Source organism: Anomaloglossus baeobatrachus, chromosome 3 (assembly GCF_048569485.1).
Source record: "Anomaloglossus baeobatrachus isolate aAnoBae1 chromosome 3, aAnoBae1.hap1, whole genome shotgun sequence".
NCBI classification, from domain to species: Eukaryota; Metazoa; Chordata; class Amphibia; order Anura; family Aromobatidae; genus Anomaloglossus; species Anomaloglossus baeobatrachus.
This window is the reverse complement of record NC_134355.1, coordinates 3,573,136-3,595,025: the sequence shown is the minus strand read 5'-3', so window position 1 is coordinate 3,595,025 and position 21,890 is coordinate 3,573,136. Positions and strand designations below refer to the sequence as shown.

Genomic DNA, 21,890 nt, shown 5'->3' with positions numbered 1-21,890 from the left:
TTAAAAAAAAATCGGAAGTTTGTCCGAAAAAAGTGGCGCACGTTTTACGCCATATTCCGTGACCCGTAGCGTTTTCATTTTTCGGGATCTATGGCTCAGTGACGGCTTATTTTTTGCGTCTCGAGCTGATGGTACCATTTTTGCGCAGATGCTACATTTTGATCGCCTCTTATTGCATTTTGCGCAAGAGTTGTGGCGACAAAAAACGTCATTTTGGCGTTTGGAATTTTTTTGCCGCTATGCCGTATACTGATCAGATTAATTGATTTTATATTTTGATAGATCGGGCGTTTCTGAACTCGGCGATACAAAAAGTGTGTATATTTTTTATTTTTTTAACCCTTTAATTTTCAATGGGGCGAATGGGGGGGTGATTTGAACTTTTAGGTTTTTTTGTTTTTTTTTAATTTTTTAAAACTTTTTTTTTAACTTTTTTTTTTATTTTACTAGTCCCCCTGGGGGGCTATTGCGATCAGCATTCCGATCGCTCTGCAGTATCTGCTGATCACAGCTACAAGGCTGTAAACAGCAGATACGCTCTCTTTCTCTTTTGCTGTGCCGCTGGCACAGCGAAAGTGAAAGCAAGTCATGTGTAGTACAGGAGTCATCACATGACCCTGTGCTACCATGACAACTATCGGAAGTCACATGATCGCGTCACGTGACTTCCGGTATCAGGCGGTAAGTAAAACTTTACCGCGATCGCGCTTATAATAGCGCTGTCACGTATTGACAGCGCCATTTAAGGGGTTAATCGGCACGAGCAGATAACGATTCTGCTCGTGCCTAGCAAGCACACATCTCAGCTGTGAAAATCAGCTGAGATGTGCGTCGATCGCAGCATGCTGCCGGCGGCAGACTGCGGGCAGTAACATTGGGACATTTAGGACGTAATTTTACGGCCCATGGTCGTTAAGGGGTTAATAAAAATGTGGTGACTGTGAACTGAGATGGTGACTGACAGGCACTACACTACACCTGAACCCGTTGTTTTTACAATATTGTGATCTTTTTTTTTTTTTGCAAGTTGTAATATTTATGCCTAGTATAACAGACACAAGGGATGTAGCAGTGCTGAGATTGTTGATTATTAGTAGCAGATGTCAGGACAGCTTTAAATCTCTCCCTGCCTGTGAATAAGCTCTCCCTTTATCACACACTGCAGTAACAGACCGTATGCAGCACTAATAAGAGGATTTTTTTTTTTTTGGCAGGTTTAAAACAGGAACGGCTGTCATCTAACTAGGCAATGCAGTAACACTGTCCCTATACCTGTTTCTATGATTTACACAGCTGCTAACACAGAGTGGACACTGTCTTCAGCCCTTAGAAGGACTATTTTGGATTCTGCAGCAGGAACATTATCTCATAGAACGCACTGCACTGTCCCTATACCTGTTTCTATGATTTACACAGTCGCTAGCAGCTAATGCCAAATATCTTCAGCCCTTAGAAGGACTAATATTAGTTGGCTGGAGAAACGCTGTCCCGCACATAGTACAGTCTAGCTACATCGGCAGCTCAGGAATGAATGCGTGCACAAAATGGCGGCAGCCTTATATAGCCCCTATGACGCTGTGCGGCCAAGCCAATCACAGTAACACCAGAACAAAGATGGATGTGGCGTTACTGTGAGGGCAAGCAACGTCAGATGTGTTCATTGGCTGGAAAAAGGCGCCAGGAAGTCCAGAAACGAAAATGAAAGTACCGGAGCAAATACCATATTATCCGTCGGATACTGAATACCTCGGATATCCTATTATCTGCCGGATACCGAATAGTGGCGAATACATTCGCTGATCCCCAGTCATTTCCCACAATCTCCTATGGCTCAAGGTTAATTAAGTATTTGATCCTATGCCCCTCCTTAACAATAGGAGTTAGAGACAGGAGAGGAGCTAGATGCAGAAGGGGAAGCTAGAGTCAGAGGGAGGAACTAGAGGCAGAGGAAGGAGATAAATAGAGGGGAGAAGCTAGAGGCAGAGGGGGGCTAGAGGCAGAGGGGGGCTAGAGGCAGAAGGAGGAGGAGCAGCTAGAGGCAGAGGGGGGCTAGAGGCAGAAGAAGGAGGAGCTAGAGGCAGAGGGGGGCTAGAGGCAGAGGGGGGCTAGAGGCAGAAGGAGGAGGAGCTAGAGGCAGAAGAAGGAGGAGCTAGAGGCAGAGGGGGGCTAGAGGCAGAGGGGGGCTAGAGGCAGAGGGGGGCTAGAGGCAGAAGGAGGAGCTAGAGGCAGAGGGGGGCTAAAGGCAGAAGGAGGAGCTAGAGGCAGAGGGAGGAGCTAGAGGCAGAGGGGGGCTAGAGGCAGAGAGGGAAGCTAGAATCAGAAGCATAGGGGGAGCTGGAGGCATGGGAGGAGGAGCTAAAGGCAGAGGGAGGAGCTGGTGACAGGAGAGGAGCTAGAGGCAGAAGGGGAAGGAGCTAGAGGCAGAAGGAGGCGCAAAAGGCAAAAAAAAGAGTTAGATACAGGGGAGGAGCTAGAAACAGAGGGAGGAGCTAGACACAGGGGGAGGAGTAAGAGGCAGAGGAAAGAGGTGGATACAGAGGGAGGATCTAGATACAGGGGGAGGAGCTACAGGCAGAAGGAGCTAGAGGCAGAAAGAAGAGCTAAAGAAAGAGTGAGGAGCTAAATACAGGGGGAGGAGTTATAGGCAGGGGAAGGCGCTAGAGGGAGGAGCTAGAAGCAGAGGGAGGCGTTTAGAAGCAGATGAAGGAGGTGCTAGATGCAGAGGGAGGAGCTATATACAGGGGGAGTAGCTAGAGACAGGGAGGAAGTAGAGGCAGACGGGGAGGAGCTATAGTGCAACATTGTGATTTTGGGAGATTTTAACTCTCCAGATATTTGTTGGGAATCTATATCAGGTAAAAGTAACAGGTCCAGAAAATTCTTATCTTCTCTCACTGACAACTTTATCTTTCAAAAGGTAGAAGACAGAACAAAATGTGCCATCTTGGACCTAATTCTTACCAACAGGGAGGAAATTGTTGAGGAAGTAAAGGTGGCTAAGCATTTAGGAGGCAGTGACCCGGCTATCCGTGAATTTTAGATTACAAGATGAGGAAGACCTGCGAGGACGAGGACATAAAGGGTTTGTCCACTACTTTTACATTCATGTCTATCCTTAGGAGAGGTCATCAATGTCTGATCGGCTGTGGTCTGACATCTGGCACCCCCACTGATGAGCTGTTCTCAGGGCCAGCGGCGTTAGCAGGCAGCCGGAAATGGTCAGTTCTGGAGCGTTCCCATATTCTGACAGCGGCCAGGCCCGGTACTACACATCTGCCTCCTATAGATTTGAATGGAAGGCAGATGTGCAGCGCCTAGAGGTGCAGCTCCCAGATGTGCAGCGCCCAGATGTGCAGCGCCCAGAGGTGCAGAACCCAGAGGTGCAGCGCCCAGAGGTGCAGAACCCAGAGGTGCAGCGCCCAGAGGTGCAGCACCCAGAGGTGCAGCGCCCAGAGGTGCAGAACCCAGAGGTGCAGCGCCCAGAGGTGCAGCGCCCAGATGTGCAGCGCCCAGAGGTGCAGCACCCAGAGGTGCAGCTCCCAGATGTGCAGCGCCCAGAGGTGCAGCACCCAGATGTGCAGCTCCCAGAGGTGCAGCTCCCAGATGTGCAGCACCCAGAGGTGCAGCACCCAGATGTGCAGCGCCCAGAGGTGCAGCACCCAGAGGTGCAGCTCCCAGATGTGCAGCGCCCAGATGTGCAGCGCCCAGATGTGCAGCTCCCAGATGTGCAGCGCCCACAGGTGCAGCACCCAGAGGTGCAGCTCCCAGATGTGCAGCGCCCAGAGGTGCAGCTCCCAGATGTGCAGCGCCCAGAGGTGCAGCTCCCAGAGGTGCAGCGCCCAGATGTGCAGCGCCCAGAGGTGCAGCGCCCAGATGTGCAGCGTCCTGTGCCACTATCAGAAGATGGGACAGCTCCAGACCTGAGCATTCCCGGTCTCTTGTTGCCACCGCTCGCCCTGAGGACAGCTGATCGGCGGGGGTGCCAGGTGTCGGACTCTGACTGACCAAACAATGATGACCTCTCCTAAGGAAAGACCATCAAGGTAAAGGTAGTGGACAATCGTTTTAAGGTTGGATTTCAGAAAGGTAGATTTTAACGGACTCAGAAGGAGAGCAGGACAGGTCTAATGGCCGGATGTTCTAAAGGACAGAAATGTCCGAGAAGGATGGGAGATTTTACTAAATGAAACTCTCACTGCACAATCTGTAACAATTCCCCAAAATAAGGAAGAATAAGAAGCGACTAGAGACCAGGATGGATGAACACAGAACCTAGGAAGAAAGAAATGTATAGAGGGGGCAAATCTATAGAATATAATGTCTGCAGACCCTGAGGGCAAGCGATAGAAGAGCCAAAGCCTGGAGTCAGGCTGCAAGGGCGACCAGAAGCAATAAAAGAGGATATGGGGTATGTGACAAGAAAAGTCACAGATGCTATAGGACGTTAGAGGATGAAAATAGTGAAGTGGTAAATAACGATGTAGAGAAGGCCGTGTCATGCCGCGGGTTTGATCTGGTGGTCTGCCGTGTTGTGGTCCGTTTCCTTCTCCGCTAATCCACAGTCTGGTTTGTTCAGTGTCCGGGTTCTGAACTATTTGTCTGTGTGTTTACACGTGTTGTATTCATTGCCTTTCCACCAGCAGGTGTCCTCTATTATGTAGTAGAGTTGGCTCTATCACCCGGTGGGTGCGGCTATTTACACCCTCCCCAGGCGTCCATTCCCTGCTGCTGATATTTCCACAGTGGACCCTGCTTGGAGCCGCAGCCTGATGCATTTGTGTGTCGCCTTTTTTATATTTCTTTTGTTTTACGCTGCACCTTCCCCCGGCTTCTTAAGGAGGTACGTGGGACCCTCGATGGCCGCTAGGGAGCAACTAGTCTGAGTGATCACCTGAGTCATCTGATTAAGGTGGTCCCATTCTGCGCGGGGTCTTGGAGCTGCACAGCTGGGACCTCCGGTCCGTATGAGAATCGGGCAGGTCAGGGGTAGTGGTCTTAGGTAAAACCTTATTTTTCATTATTTACCACCTGTGCACTATAGTGCGCATAACATTATCACCAGGCCACCCCATCTTTCATGTGTGCTGAGATGTCTCCGTGGACGTGGTTGCGCCATTACAACCACATGCCACCGCTGCAGCAGTCGCGTCTCATCCATGGGTTGTTTCCGAACCTAAGCTGAAATTCCCAGACTGCTTCATTGGGGAGCGAATAAGTTTTCTATTTTTTCTTCTTGGTGTAAACGGTATTTTCGCCTCGGTCCCGTGTCTTCTGCGGAGGATCAGCGTGTGGGCCTTGTCATCAGCGTGTGGGCCTTGTCATCAGCATGTGGACATTGTCATCAGCGTGTGGTCATTGTCATCAGCGTGTGGTCATTGTCATCAGCGTGTGGTCATTGTCATCAGCGTGTGGTCATTGTCATCAGCGTGTGGTCATTGTCATCAGCGTGTGGTCATTGTCATCAGCGTGTGGGCATTGTCATCAGCGTGTGCTCTTGTCATCAGCGTGTGGTCATTGTCATGTCTTTGCTTCGTGGGATCCTCAGGCGTGGGCATTTTCTTTGAGGGTTCTCCAATATTCCCCTCTGTAGACGCTTTCTTCTCTGCCCTGGGTCTCGCTTATGATGACCGGATAAGGTTGCAGCCGGTCCGGAGTCAGCGATCTGCAGGCTGCTTCATGGGAGTCAGAAGGTGGAGGACCATTGCTCCCAGTGCAGACGGTGGGCACTGGAGGTCTCCCGGAATGGTCCAGCTCTCCACGCCCAGTGTTGTCAGGGTTGTCCTAGTAAGATCAGAGACATGATGGCTTATTGTTAGTGAGAGGTGGACCCAAATTATAAAGTTCGGGGTACATACCAGACGTGCAATGTCCGTGCGGACCCCGAACACAGACATCTCAGGGAAGTCCGTGTTACTTATAATAATCTTATAGCTGAGATTGTGAAACGTATAAGTCGGGGGGGAGGGGAGGCGGGGGTTGGGTGGGTTGGGGGGGTTGGGGTGGGGGGGGCCGGCTTTGTGCACTTCTGGGTATGTTTACTTAACCTGCTGGGATTCTATTCATGCATTCATGTCTTTGTACTTAATCTGACTGTTCTTTGGCGTCCACTTAGCGCCTCCTGGTGGCTAAACCTGTTTATCTGTTTATAGCTTTTTTGACTGTTTAACTATTTGACTCTGTCACCAGCATCTGTAGTGAGCACTGCTTATTAGTGATTAGTGAGACTTGGATCCTATTTTATATATTTTATATATCTCTGTTATTTCAGAGTATACACTGTTATCATTGTGCTTCTCCAGAGCTGGTTTTTTCCATCTGTCTGTGTAACAATTGTCACTACGTTACACCACGCTCTCCACGCTCTCCATGCTCTCCATGCTCTCCATGCTCTCCATGCTCTCCATGCTCTCCATGCTCTCCATGCTCTCCACGCTCTCCACGCTCTCCACGCTCTCCATGCTCTCCATGCTCTCCATGCTCTCCACGCTCTCCACGCTCTCCACGCTCTCCACGCTCTCCATGCTCTCCATGCTCTCCATGCTCTCCATGCTCTCCATGCTCTCCACGCTCTCCACGCTCTCCACGCTCTCCACGCTCCCCACGCTCCCCACGCTCTCCACGCTCTCCACGCTCTCCACGCTCTCCATGCTCTCCATGCTCTCCATGCTCTCCATGCTCTCCATGCTCTCCACGCTCTCCACGCTCTCCACGCTCCCCACGCTCCCCACGCTCTCCACGCTCTCCACGCTCTCCATGCTCTCCACGCTCTCCACGCTCTCCACGCTCTCCATGCTCTCCATGCTCTCCATGCTCTCTATGTGCAGGATGCTCTCCACGCTCTCCACGCTCTCCATGCTCTCCACGCTCTCCACGCTCTCCATGCTCTCCACACTCTCCACGCTCTCCACGCTCTCCACGCTCTCCACGCTCTCCACGCTCTCCATGCTCTCCACGCTCTCCACGCTCTCCACGCTCTCCACGCTCTCCACGCTCTCCACGCTCTCCATGCTCTCCACGCTCTCCACGCTCTCCACGCTCTCCACGCTCTCCACGCTCTCCATGCTCTCCACGCTCTCCACGCTCTCCACGCTCTCCACGCTCTCCACGCTCTCCATGCTCTCCACGCTCTCCACGCTCTCCACGCTCTCCACGCTCTCCACGCTCTCCACGCTCTCCACGCTCTCCACGCTCTCCACGCTCTCCATGCTCTCCACGCTCTCCACGCTCTCCACGCTCTCCATGCTCTCTATGTGCAGGATGCTCTCCACGCTCTCCATGCTCTCCACGCTCTCCATGCTCTCTATGTGCAGGATGCTCTCCACGCTCTCCATGCTCTCTATGTGCAGGATGCTCTCCATGCTCTCCATGCTCTCTATGTGCAGGATGCTCTCCACACTCTCCATGCTCTCCATGCTCTCTATGTGCAGGATGCTCTCCACACTCTCCATGCTCTCTATGTGCAGGATGCTCTCCATGCTCTCCATGCTCTCCATGCTCTCCATGCTCTCCATGCTCTCCATGCTCTCCATGCTCTCCACGCTCTCCATGCTCTCCATGCTCTCCACACTCTCCATGCTCTCCATGCTCTCTATGTGCAGGATGCTCTCCACGCTCTCCATGCTCTCCACGCTCTCCATGCTCTCTATGTGCAGGATGCTCTCCACGCTCTCCATGCTCTCCACGCTCTCCATGCTCTCTATGTGCAGGATGCTCTCCACGCTCTCCATGCTCTCTATGTGCAGGATGCTCTCCATGCTCTCCATGCTCTCCACGCTCTCCATGCTCTCTATGTGCAGGATGCTCTCCACGCTCTCCATGCTCTCTATGTGCAGGATGCTCTCCATGCTCTCCATGCTCTCCACGCTCTCCATGCTCTCTATGTGCAGGATGCTCTCCACGCTCTCCATGCTCTCTATGTGCAGGATGCTCTCCATGCTCTCCATGCTCTCCACGCTCTCCATGCTCTCCACACTCTCCACGCTCTCCATGCTCTCCATGCTCTCCACGCTCTCCACGCTCTCCACGCTCTCCACGCTCTCCACGCTCTCCACGCTCTCCATGCTGTCCATGCTGTCCATGCTCCCCACGCTCCCCACGCTCCCCACGCTCTCCACGCTCTCCATGCTCTCCACGCTCTCCACGCTCTCCACGCTCTCCACGCTCCCCACGCTCCCCATGCTCTCCATGCTCTCCACGCTCTCCATGCTCTCCATGCTCTCCACGCTCTCCACGCTCTCCACGCTCTCCACGCTCTCCATGCTCTCTATGTGCAGGATGCTCTCCACGCTCTCCATGCTCTCTATGTGCAGGATGCTCTCCATGCTCTCCATGCTCTCCATGCTCTCCATGCTCTCTATGTGCAGGATGCTCTCCACACTCTCCATGCTCTCCATGCTCTCTATGTGCAGGATGCTCTCCACACTCTCCATGCTCTCTATGTGCAGGATGCTCTCCATGCTCTCCATGCTCTCCATGCTCTCCATGCTCTCCATGCTCTCCACGCTCTCCATGCTCTCCATGCTCTCCACACTCTCCATGCTCTCCATGCTCTCTATGTGCAGGATGCTCTCCATGCTCTCCATGCTCTCCATGCTCTCTATGTGCAGGATGCTCTCCATGCTCTCCATGCTCTCTATGTGCAGGATGCTCTCCACACTCTCCATGCTCTCTATGTGCAGGATGCTCTCCATGCTCTCCATGCTCTCCATGCTCTCCATGCTCTCTATGTGCAGGATGCTCTCCATGCTCTCCATGCTCTCCATGCTCTCCATGCTCTCTATGTGCAGGATGCTCTCCATGCTCTCCATGCTCTCTATGTGCAGGATGCTCTCCACACTCTCCATGCTCTCTATGTGCAGGATGCTCTCCATGCTCTCCATGCTCTCCATGCTCTCCATGCTCCCCATGCTCCCCATGCTCCCCATGCTCCCCATGCTCCCCATGCTCCCCATGCTCCCCATGCTCCCCATGCTCTCCACGCTCTCCACGCTCTCCATGTGCAGGATGCTCTCCACGCTCTCCACGCTCTCCATGCTCTCTATGTGCAGGATGCTCTCCGTGCTCTCCGTGCTCTCCACGCTCTCCATGCTCTCCACGCTCTCCACGCTCTCCATGTGCAGGATGCTCTCCACGCTCTCCACGCTCTCCATGCTCTCTATGTGCAGGATGCTCTCCGTGCTCTCCGTGCTCTCCACGCTCTCCACGCTCTCCACGCTCTCCACGTGCAGGATGCTCTCCACGCTCTCCATGTGCAGGATGCCTTGTTCATGTTTTTGAGCCAGTCTGTTATTTATTCATTTTACCTGTGCCCTAGATGTAATTGTCATCTAGTACATCTATATTGGATCTGTCTTTGCCGCTGATTCCTTTGTGTCAGTTGCCATTTATTAAACATATTTGCACTTTACTCCTTGTCCTCCAGTCCTTGGTTGACTGTGTATACCCCTGTGTTATCCTCTATACCCTCCACACTGTATATACCCCTGTGTTATCCTCTATACCCTCCACACTGTATATACCCCCGTGTTATCCTCTATACCCCCCACACTGTATATACCCCTGTAATCCTCTATACCCCCCGCACTGTATATACCCCCGTGTTATCCTCTATACCCCCCACACTGTATATACCCCTGTTATCCTCTATACCCCCCGCACTGTATATACCCCCGTGTTATCCTCTATACCCACCACACTGTATATACCCCTGTTATCCTCTATACCCTCCACACTGTATATACCCCTGTTATCCTCTATACCCCCCACACTGTATATACCCGTTATCCTCTATACCCCCCGCACTGTGTATACCCCCATGTTATCCTCTATACCCCCCACACTGTATATACCCCTGTTATCCTCTATACCCCCCACACTGTATATACCCCTGTTATCCTCTATACCCCCCGCACTGTGTATACCCCCGTGTTATCCTCTATATCCCCGCACTGTGTATACCCCCGTGTTATCCTCTATATCCCCGCACTGTGTATACCCCCGTGTTATTCTCTATATCCCCGCACTGTGTATACCCCCGTGTTATCCTCTATACCCCCCACACTGTATATACCCCCGTGTTATCCTCTATACCCCCCACACTGTATATACCCCCGTGTTATCCTCTATACCCCCCACACTGTATATACCCCTGTGTTATCCTCTATACCCCCCACACTGTATATACCCCTGTGTTATCCTCTATACCCCCGCACTGTATATACCCGTTATCCTCTATACCCCCCACACTGTATATACCCCTGTGTTATACTCTATACCCCCGCACTGTATATACCCGTTATCCTCTATACCCCCCACACTGTATATACCCCCGTGTTATCCTCTATACCCCCCACACTGTATATACCCCCATGTTATCCTCTATACCCCCGCACTGTATATACCCCCGTGTTATCCTCTATACCCCCCACACTGTATATACCCCTGTTATCCTCTATACCCCCCACACTGTATATACCCCTGTTATCCTCTATACCCCCCCACACTGTATATACCCCCGTGTTATCCTCTATACCCCCGCACTGTATATACCTCTGTGTTATCCTCTATACCCTCCACACTGTATATACCCCCGTGTTATCCTCTATACCCCCGCACTGTATATACCCCCGTGTTATCCTCTATACCCTCCACACTGTATATACCCCTGGGTTATACTCTATACCCCCCGCACTGTATATACCCCTGTGTTATCCTCTATACCCTCCACACTGTATATACCCCTGTGTTATACTCTATACCCCCCGCACTGTATATACCCCTGTGTTATCCTCTATACCCTCCACACTGTATATACCCCTGTGTTATACTCTATACCCCCCGCACTGTATATACCCCCGTGTTATCCTCTATACCCCCGCACTGTGTATACCCCCGTGTTATCCTCTATACCCCCGCACTGTATATACCCCCGTGTTATCCTCTATACCCCCGCACTGTATATACCCCCGTGTTATCCTCTATACCCCCGCACTGTATATACCCCCGTGTTATCCTCTATACCCCCCACACTGTATATACCCCCGTGTTATCCTCTATACCCCCGCACTGTATATACCCCCGTGTTATCCTCTATACCCCCGCACTGTATATACCCCCGTGTTATCCTCTATACCCCCGCACTGTATATACCCCCGTGTTATCCTCTATACCCCCGCACTGTATATACCCCCGTGTTATCCTCTATACCCCCCACACTGTATATACCCGTTATCCTCTATACCCTCCACACTGTATATACCCCTGTGTTATCCTCTATACCCCCCACACTGTATATACCCGTTATCCTCTATACCCTCCACACTGTATATACCCCTGTTATCCTCTATACCCCCCGCACTGTGTATACCCCCGTGTTATCCTCTATATCCCCGCACTGTGTATACCCCCGTGTTATCCTCTATATCCCCGCACTGTGTATACCCCCGTGTTATTCTCTATATCCCCGCACTGTGTATACCCCCGTGTTATACTCTATACCCCCGCACTGTATATACCCGTTATCCTCTATACCCCCCACACTGTATATACCCCCGTGTTATCCTCTATACCCCCCACACTGTATATACCCCCATGTTATCCTCTATACCCCCGCACTGTATATACCCCCGTGTTATCCTCTATACCCCCGCACTGTATATACCTCTGTGTTATCCTCTATACCCTCCACACTGTATATACCCCCGTGTTATCCTCTATACCCCCGCACTGTATATACCCCCGTGTTATCCTCTATACCCTCCACACTGTATATACCCCTGGGTTATACTCTATACCCCCCGCACTGTATATACCCCTGTGTTATCCTCTATACCCTCCACACTGTATATACCCCTGTGTTATACTCTATACCCCCCGCACTGTATATACCCCTGTGTTATCCTCTATACCCTCCACACTGTATATACCCCTGTGTTATACTCTATACCCCCCGCACTGTATATACCCCCGTGTTATCCTCTATACCCCCGCACTGTGTATACCCCCGTGTTATCCTCTATACCCCCGCACTGTATATACCCCCGTGTTATCCTCTATACCCCCGCACTGTATATACCCCCGTGTTATCCTCTATACCCCCGCACTGTATATACCCCCGTGTTATCCTCTATACCCCCCACACTGTATATACCCTCGTGTTATCCTCTATATCCCCGCACTGTGTATACCCCTGTTATCCTCTATACCCCCCCGCACTGTGTATACCCCCGTGTTATCCTCTATACCCCCCACACTGTATATACCCCCGTGTTATCCTCTATATCCCCGCACTGTGTATACCCCCGTGTTATCCTCTATACCCCCGCACTGTATATACCCCCGTGTTATCCTCTATACCCCCCACACTGTATATACCCGTTATCCTCTATACCCTCCACACTGTATATACCCCTGTTATCCTCTATACCCCCCACACTGTATATACCCCTGTTATCCTCTATATCCCCGCACTGTGTATACCCCCGTGTTATTCTCTATATCCCCGCACTGTGTATACCCCCGTGTTATACTCTATACCCCCGCACTGTATATACCCGTTATCCTCTATACCCCCCACACTGTATATACCCCCGTGTTATCCTCTATACCCCCCACACTGTATATACCCCCATGTTATCCTCTATACCCCCGCACTGTATATACCCCCGTGTTATCCTCTATACCCCCGCACTGTATATACCTCTGTGTTATCCTCTATACCCTCCACACTGTATATACCCCCGTGTTATCCTCTATACCCCCGCACTGTATATACCCCCGTGTTATCCTCTATACCCTCCACACTGTATATACCCCTGGGTTATACTCTATACCCCCCGCACTGTATATACCCCTGTGTTATCCTCTATACCCTCCACACTGTATATACCCCTGTGTTATACTCTATACCCCCCGCACTGTATATACCCCTGTGTTATCCTCTATACCCTCCACACTGTATATACCCCTGTGTTATACTCTATACCCCCCGCACTGTATATACCCCTGTGTTATCCTCTATATCAGGGTTCCCCAACTCCAGTCCTCAAGGCACACCACCAGTGCATGTTTTCAGGATTTCCTTAGCATTGCACTGCTGTTGGAACCAGCACCTGGGCAGGTGATTACATTAACACCTGTGCAATACTAAGGAAATCCCAAAAACCTGCACTGTTGGTGTGCCTTGAGGACTGGAGTTGGGACCTCTGCTCTATACCCCCTGCACTATATATACCCCCATGTTATCCTCTATACCCCCGCACTGTATACACCCCCGTGTTATCCTCTATAACCCCCGGCACTGTATATATGTGACGCCCTGGACTAGCCAGGTAGTCACAGGTAGACCCCCTGCACAAACACCAGCCCCTAATAAGGTAACAGCAGCCAACCTACAAACCCTTGTCACCTCTCTGTGTTCAATGGTCACACCAGGGGGCGGAGCCAGGCAGTTGGCCACGCCCACCGAGGAGTCCAGAGGGCCTGAGACAGGACACAAACAGTCAGTTAAGAGTTAGCGGAGTTCAAGTGCAGCAGGCTCTGGCGACAGGTCTGCAGCGACAACACTGACCGGTGCCGGGGTTGTAGCCCTGGTACCGTGCCAAGGAGGCAGACGGTGGTGGCCGCCTGCAGGAGCCAGGAAGACGGCTGGTGGAACCGTAAGGGACCAGGACAGGGTAGTGGCCCACTGGTACCGAACCAGGGAGCCAACTGGAAACCGGAGCACCAGGAGGGGTACCCAGACCCAGAACGAGGTCCAGAAGCCACTGGACCACGTCGAATTCACTGATTGAGGTTGGGACCTTAGGTCCTTTCCCGTCCCAAGACCCGAAAGACGGCAACAGCCCACCGAGGGGGATAGAAAGCCACCGCACAGGCAGAGAGATCCCACGGGCCAGCGCCTGCGGGCAAACGGGTTCCCCGACACACGTAAAGCCGGGGAGCGGACTACTGTTGCTGAAGAATAGGCAGTCAAGTTCTACCACAGAGGTGCAGGAGAAAGGCGGGAACCACCAACCTGAGAAAGGGGCACAGCGCAGCCGGCTGCGGGCACTGACCACCATCCTTTTTGGCTTACCAGAGACTCCGGTGTATCTGTCATAGTGAGTACAACAGTGCCCTCGGGCCGCGCACCGCACCACACAATCACCGGGCCCCGGGACCATCACCCCCTGCCCACGGAGGGGTCAACATCAGGCTGCGCAACACCGTCCCCGGGAGCCTAGTTAACGGCAGCGGTGTGTCCACATTCCCCACAACCCGTGGGTGGCGTCACGAACTTGCATCACTAAACGCCACGGCTCCGGCCGCGAACCTCCCCACCGAAATCCCTACACGTAGCGCCAACCCCCTTTTTAGAGCGACTGTATACCCCCCCCGCACTGTATATACACCCCTCGCACTGTATATACACCCCTCGCACTGTATATATACCCCTCGCACTGTATATATACCCCCGCACTGTATATATACCCCTCGCACTGTATATATACCCCCGCACTGTATATACGCCCGCACTGGTATATACCCCTCGCACTGTATATAGCCCTGTGTTATCCTCTATACTCCCCGCATTGTGTATATACCCCCCCGCACTGTATATACCCTCTTGCACTGTATATACCCTCTTGCACTGTATATACCCTCTTGCACTGTATATACCCCCCTGCACTGTATATACCCTCCGCGCACTGTGTATATACCCCCGCATTGGTATATACCCCTCGCACTGTATATAGCCCTGTGTTATCCTTTATACTCCCCGCACTGTATATACTCCCCCACACTGTATATACCCCCCGCACTGTATATAGCCCTGTTATCCTCTATACTCCCCGCACTGTATATACCCCCCCACACTGTATATACCTCCCGCACTGTATATAGCCCTGTGTTATCCTCTATACCCCCCGCACTGTATATACCCCCCGCACTGTATATACCCCCCGCACTGTATATACCCCCCGCACTGTATATACTCCCCCGAACTGTATATACCCTCCCTGCACTGTATATACCTCCCCCCGCATTGTATACATTGTGTATACCCTCCCTGGACTGTATATACCCTCCCTGGACTGTATATACCCTCCCTGCACTGTATACACCCCCCGCACTGTATACACCCCCCCCGCACTGTATACACCCCCCCGCACTGTATATACCCCCCCCTGCACTGTATATACCCCCACACAGTATATACCCCCACACACTGTATATACCCCCACACACTGTATATACCCCCGCACTGTATATACCCCCGCACTGTATATACCCCTCGCACTGTATATACCCCCCCGCACTGTATATATACCCCCCCGCACTGTATATATACCCCCCCGCACTGTATATACCCCCCCGCACTGTATATACCCCCCCGCACTGTATATACCCCCCCGCACTGTATATACCCCCCTGCACTGTATATACCCCCCCTGCACTGTATATACCCCTCGCACTGTATATAGCCCTGTTATCCTCTATACCCCCCGCACTGTATATACCCCCCCGCACTGTATATACCCCCCCGCACTGTATATACCCCCCCGAACTGTATATACCCTCCCTGCACTGTATATACCCTCCCTGCACTGTATACCCTCCCTGCACTGTATACACCCCCCCTGCACTGTATACACCCCCCCTGCACTGTATATACCCCCCCTGCACTGTATATACCCCCCCTGCACTGTATATACCCCCCCTGCACTGTATACACCCCCTGCACTGTATATACCCCCCCTGCACTGTATATACCCCCCCTGCACTGTATATACCCCCCCTGCACTGTATATACCCCCCCTGCACTGTATATACCCCCCCCTGCACTGTATATACCCCCCCCTGCACTGTATATACCCCCCCCTGCACTGTATATACCCCCCCCTGCACTGTATATACCCCCCCCCTGCACTGTATATACCCGCCTGCACTGTATATACCCCCCCCCTGCACTGTATATACCCCCCCCCTGCACTGTATATACCCCCCCTGCACAGTATATACCCCCCCCTGCACTGTATATACCCCCCCTGCACTGTATATACCCCCCCTGCACTGTATATACCCCCACACACTCAGTATATACCCCCCGCACTCCTGTGTTTTTCTGTCTAGAGTCTTGAATTCGTGACGTCAGTGGGCGTGGTCAGACAGTGACGCGAAAGTTACCATAGCAACAAGACAGCATCTCCGGAGCACAGGACCCCGGAACCGGCTTGTATTACCGGGGGACGCAGGTAACGACCGGCAGAGAGGCCTGCAACCGGCAACCGGCGACCACCCAACCCCCGACTGTGGTAATTACCCCCCTCCTCTCCTGACTGTGGTAATTACCCCCCCCCTCTCCTGACTGTGGTAATTACCCCCCTCCTCTCCTGACTGTGGTAATTACCCCCCTCCTCTCCTGACTGTGGTAATTACCCCCCCTCCTCTCCTGACTGTGGTAATTACCCCCCTCCTCTCCTGACTGTGGTAATTACCCCCCCCCCTCTCCTGACTGTGGTAATTACCCCCCTCCTCTCCTGACTGTGGTAATTACCCCCCCCTCCTCTCCTGACTGTGGTAATTACCCCCCCTCCTCTCCTGACTGTGGTAATTACCCCCTCCTCTCCTGACTGTGGTAATTACCCCCCTCTCCTGACTGTGGTAATTACCCCCTCCTCTCCTGACTGTGGTAATTACCCCCCCCCTCTCCTGACTGTGGTAATTACCCCCCCCCTCTCCTGACTGTGGTAATTACCCCCCTCCTCTCCTGACTGTGGTAATTACCCCCCTCCTCTCCTGACTGTGGTAATTACCCCCCCTCCTCTCCTGACTGTGGTAATTACCCCCCCTCCTCTCCTGACTGTGGTAATTACCCCCCCCCCTCTCCTGACTGTGGTAATTACCCCCCTCCTCTCCTGACTGTGGTAATTACCCCCCCTCCTCTCCTGACTGTGGTAATTACCCCCCCCCCTCTCCTGACTGTGGTAATTACCCCCCCCCTCTCCTGACTGTGGTAATTACCCCCCTCCTCTCCTGACTGTGGTAATTACCCCCCCCCTCTCCTGACTGTGGTAATTACCCCCCTCCTCTCCTGACTGTGGTAATTACCCCCCCTCCTCTCCTGACTGTGGTAATTACCCCCCCCCCCCTCCTCTCCTGACTGTGGTAATTACCCCCCCTCCTCTCCTGACTGTGGTAATTACCCTCCTCCTCTCCTGACTGTGGTAATTACCCCCCCCCTCTCCTGACTGTGGTAATTACTCTCCTGACTGTGGTAATTACCCCCCTCCTCTCCTGACTGTGGTAATTACCCCCCCCTCTCCTGACTGTGGTAATTACCCCCCCCCTCTCCTGACTGTGGTAATTACCCCCCTCCTCTCCTGACTGTGGTAATTACCCCCCCCCCCTCTCCTGACTGTGGTAATTACCCCCCTCCTCTCCTGACTGTGGTAATTACCCCCCCCCTCTCCTGACTGTGGTAATTACCCCCCCTCCTCTCCTGACTGTGGTAATTACCCCCCTCCTCTCCTGACTGTGGTAATTACCCCCCCTCCTCTCCTGACTGTGGTAATTACCCCCCTCCTCTCCTGACTGTGGTAATTACCCCCCCCCCTCTCCTGACTGTGGTAATTACCCCCCCCCTCTCCTGACTGTGGTAATTACCCCCCCCCCTCTCCTGACTGTGGTAATTACCCCCCTCCTCTCCTGACTGTGGTAATTACCCCCCCCCCTCTCCTGACTGTGGTAATTACCCCCCCCCTCTCCTGACTGTGGTAATTACCCCCCTCCTCTCCTGACTGTGGTAATTACCCCCCCCCCTCTCCTGACTGTGGTAATTACCCCCCTCCTCTCCTGACTGTGGTAATTACCCCCCCCCTCTCCTGACTGTGGTAATTACCCCCCTCCTCTCCTGACTGTGGTAATTACCCCCCCCCTCTCCTGACTGTGGTAATTACCCCCCTCCTCTCCTGACTGTGGTAATTACCCCCCTCCTCTCCTGACTGTGGTAATTACCCCCCTCCTCTCCTGACTGTGGTAATTACCCCCCCTCCTCTCCTGACTGTGGTAATTACCCCCCCCCTCTCCTGACTGTGGTAATTACCCCCCCTCCTCTCCTGACTGTGGTAATTACCCCCCCTCCTCTCCTGACTGTGGTAATTACCCCCCTCCTCTCCTGACTGTGGTAATTACCCCCCCCCCTCTCCTGACTGTGGTAATTACCCCCCTCCTCTCCTGACTGTGGTAATTACCCCCCTCCTCTCCTGACTGTGGTAATTACCCCCCTCCTCTCCTGACTGTGGTAATTACCCCCCCTCCTCTCCTGACTGTGGTAATTACCCCCCCTCCTCTCCTGACTGTGATAATTACCCCCTCCTCTCCTGACTGTGGTAATTACCCCCCCTCCTCTCCTGACTGTGGTAATTACCCCCCCTCCTCTCCTGACTGTGGTAATTACCCCCCTCCTCTCCTGACTGTGGTAATTACCCCCCTCCTCTCCTGACTGTGGTAATTACCCCCCCCTCCTCTCCTGACTGTGGTAATTACCCCCCCCCTCTCCTGACTGTGGTAATTACCCCCCCCCCCTCTCCTGACTGTGGTAATTACCCCCCCCCCCTCTCCTGACTGTGGTAATTACCCCCCCCCCTCTCCTGACTGTGGTAATTACCCCCCCCTCCTCTCCTGACTGTGGTAATTACCCCCCCCTCCTCTCCTGACTGTGGTAATTACCCCCCCCTCCTCTCCTGACTGTGGTAATTACCCCCCCCTCCTCTCCTGACTGTGGTAATTACCCCCCCTCCTCTCCTGACTGTGGTAATTACCCCCCCTCCTCTCCTGACTGTGGTAATTACCCCCCTCCTCTCCTGACTGTGGTAATTACCCCCCCTCCTCTCCTGACTGTGGTAATTACCCCCCCTCCTCTCCTGACTGTGGTAATTACCCCTCCTCCTCTCCTGACTGTGGTAATTACCCCCCTCCTCTCCTGACTGTGGTAATTATCCCCTCTCCTCTCCTGACTGTGGTAATTACCCCCCTCCTCTCCTGACTGTGGTAATTACCCCCCTCCTCTCCTGACTGTGGTAATTACCCCCCTCCTCTCCTGACTGTGGTAATTACCCCTCCTCCTCTCCTGACTGTGGTAATTACCCCCCCTCCTCTCCTGACTGTGGTAATTACCCCTCCTCCACTCCTGACTGTGGTAATTACCCCTCCTCCACTCCTGACTGTGGTAATTACCCCCCCTCCTCTCCTGACTGTGGTAATTACCCCCCTCCTCTCCTGACTGTGGTAATTACCCCCCTCCTCTCCTGACTGTGGTAATTACCCCCCTCCTCTCCTGACTGTGGTAATTACCCCTCCTCCTCTCCTGACTGTGGTAATTACCCCCCCTCCTCTCCTGACTGTGGTAATTACCCCCCCTCCTCTCCTGACTGTGGTAATTACCCCCTCTCCTCTCCTGACTGTGGTAATTACCCCCTCTCCTCTCCTGACTGTGGTAATTACCCCCTCTCCTCTCCTGACTGTGGTAATTACCCCCCCTCCTCTCCTGACTGTGGTAATTACCCCTCCTCCTCTCCTGACTGTGGTAATTACCCCTCCTCCTCTCCTGACTGTGGTAATTACCCCTCCTCCTCTCCTGACTGTGGTAATTACCCCCCTCTCCTGACTGTGGTAATTACCCCCCTCCTCTCCTGACTGTGGTAATTACCCCTCCTCCTCTCCTGACTGTGGTAATTACCCCTCCTCCTCTCCTGACTGTGGTAATTACCCCCCTCTCCTGACTGTGGTAATTACCCCCCTCCTCTCCTGACTGTGGTAATTACCCCCCCCTCCTCTCCTGACTGTGGTAATTACCCCTCCTCCTCTCCTGACTGTGGTAATTACCCTCCTCTCCTGACTGTGGTAATTACCCCCCCTCCTCTCCTGACTGTGGTAATTACCCCCCCTCCTCTCCTGACTGTCAGTGCAGTGCGGTTGTACCTCTGTCATGCACACTGTACGGTTGTACCTGGGCAGGGTCACACATCCTCTGTGTCGTCCACGCTGTACGGTTGTACCTGGGCAGGGTTGTAACATTATATCCCCCCCAGCCTGTATCATATTATTATTATTATTATTATTATTATTATTATTATTATTATTATTATTTATTATTATAGCCCCATTTATTCCATGGCGCTTTACAAGTGAGAGGGTATACGTACAACAATCATTAACAGTACAAGACAGACTGGTATAGGAGGAGAGAGGACCCTGCTCGCGAGGGCTCACAGTCTACAGGAGGAGAGAGGACCCTGCCCGCGAGGGCTCACAGTCTACAGGAGGAGAGAGGACCCTGCCCGCGATGGCTCACAGTCTACAGGAGGAGAGAGGACCCTGCCCGCGAGGGCTCACAGTCTACAGGAGGAGAGAGGACCCTGCCTGTGAGGGCTCACAGTCTACAGGAGGAGGGAGGACCCTGCCCGCGAGGGCTCACAGTCTACAGGAGGAGAGAGGACCCTGCCCGCGATGGCTCACAGTCTACAGGAGGAGAGAGGACCCTGCCCGCGAGGGCTCACAGTCTACAGGAGGAGAGAGGACCCTGCCCGCAAGGGCTCACAGTCTACAGGAGGAGAGAGGACCCTGCCCGCGAGGGCTCACAGTCTACAGGAGGAGAGAGGACCCTGCCCGCGAGGGCTCACAGTCTACAGGAGGAGAGAGGACCCTGCCCGCGAGGGCTCACAGTCTACAGGAGGAGAGAGGACCCTGCCCGCGAGGGCTCACAGTCTACAGGAGGAGAGAGGACCCTGCCCGCGAGGGCTCACAGTCTACAGGAGGAGAGAGGACCCTGCCCGTGAGGGCTCACAGTCTACAGGAGAAGAGAGGACCCTGCCCGCGAGGGCTCACAGTCTACAGGAGGAGAGAGGACCCTGCCCGCGAGGGCTCACAGTCTACAGGGAATGGGTGATGGTACAATAGGTGAGGACAGCGCTGGTTGCGCAGTGGTGTACTGGACTGAGGGCTATTGTAGGTTGTAGGCTTGTTGGAAGAGGTGGGTCTTGAGGTTCCTCTTGAAGCTTTCCACGGTAGGGGAGAGTCTGATGTGCTGAGGTAGAGCGTTCCAGAGTATGGGGGAGGCACGGGAGAAATCTTGTACGCGATTGTGGGAAGAGGAGATAAGAGAGGAGCAGAGGAGGAGATCTTGTGAGGATCTGAGATTGCGTGCAGGTAGGTACCGGGAGACTAGGTCACAGATGTAGGGAGGAGACAGGTTGTGCATGGCTTTGTATGTCATGGTTAATGTTTTGAACTGGAGTCGTTGGGTGATGGGAAGCCAGTGAAGGGATTGGCAGAGTGGCGAGGCTGGGGAGTAGCGAGGGGAGAGGTGGATTAAGCGGGCCACAGAGTTTAGGATAGATTGGAGGGGTGCAAGAGTGTTGGAAGGGAGGCCAGAGAGCAGGAGGTTGCAGTAGTCGAGGTGGGGGATGATGAGGGCATGCACTAATGTTTTTGCTGATTCTTGGTGTTGCAATATTGCAATCAGGCTTCAGCAGTAGCTATTGTCCTTGATTTGGTGGGGGTTGCATATATATTGTTCTCCTCTGCAGGGGGCTTCCCTAGTGCACAATCTCTGGAGACTGTGTCTAGGAACTTCTTTCTAACTAGGAGCTACAAGTAGCAAATGTTAAGGGGGTGGATGTAAGGAGAGGTGGGAGATTCAGCCACATGTTTTTTAGTTTAGTTGTGCTTTGTTGGGTGAAGGGCGAGGACCTGGGCTGAGGCCAGCTCCTCTTGGCCCGTACATGGACGATTGGACATTGAGGATCAGCTGCCACGCTGCTGGATTTAGGGAACGCATCTGAGGACTGTTGCATTCTCCTTGGCGTCGGATTTCCCCAGATCTGTTTCCTTTGTGTGGACTCTAAAGA

General features: G+C 53.1%; 2 protein-coding genes across 3 annotated transcripts in view; one reads left to right on the top strand and one right to left on the bottom strand.

Moving 5' to 3' along the window:
* The window catches only part of POLR1C (RNA polymerase I and III subunit C), a 321,201-nt gene that overhangs the window by 39,533 nt on the left and 259,778 nt on the right, over nt 1-21,890 (bottom strand). The gene's annotated exons all lie outside the window — the stretch shown is intronic.
* Nucleotides 16,161-21,890, top strand: part of LRRC73 (leucine rich repeat containing 73) — a 63,108-nt gene continuing 57,378 nt past the window's right edge. The window contains exon 1 of one of the 2 annotated variants that reach the window (XM_075337904.1): nt 16,161-16,235. The gene's annotated coding sequence lies outside the window, so the exon portion shown is untranslated. Of the gene's footprint in view, nt 16,296-21,890 lie in introns of both variants that reach the window. The other variant, XM_075337905.1, reaches the window with a different exon arrangement.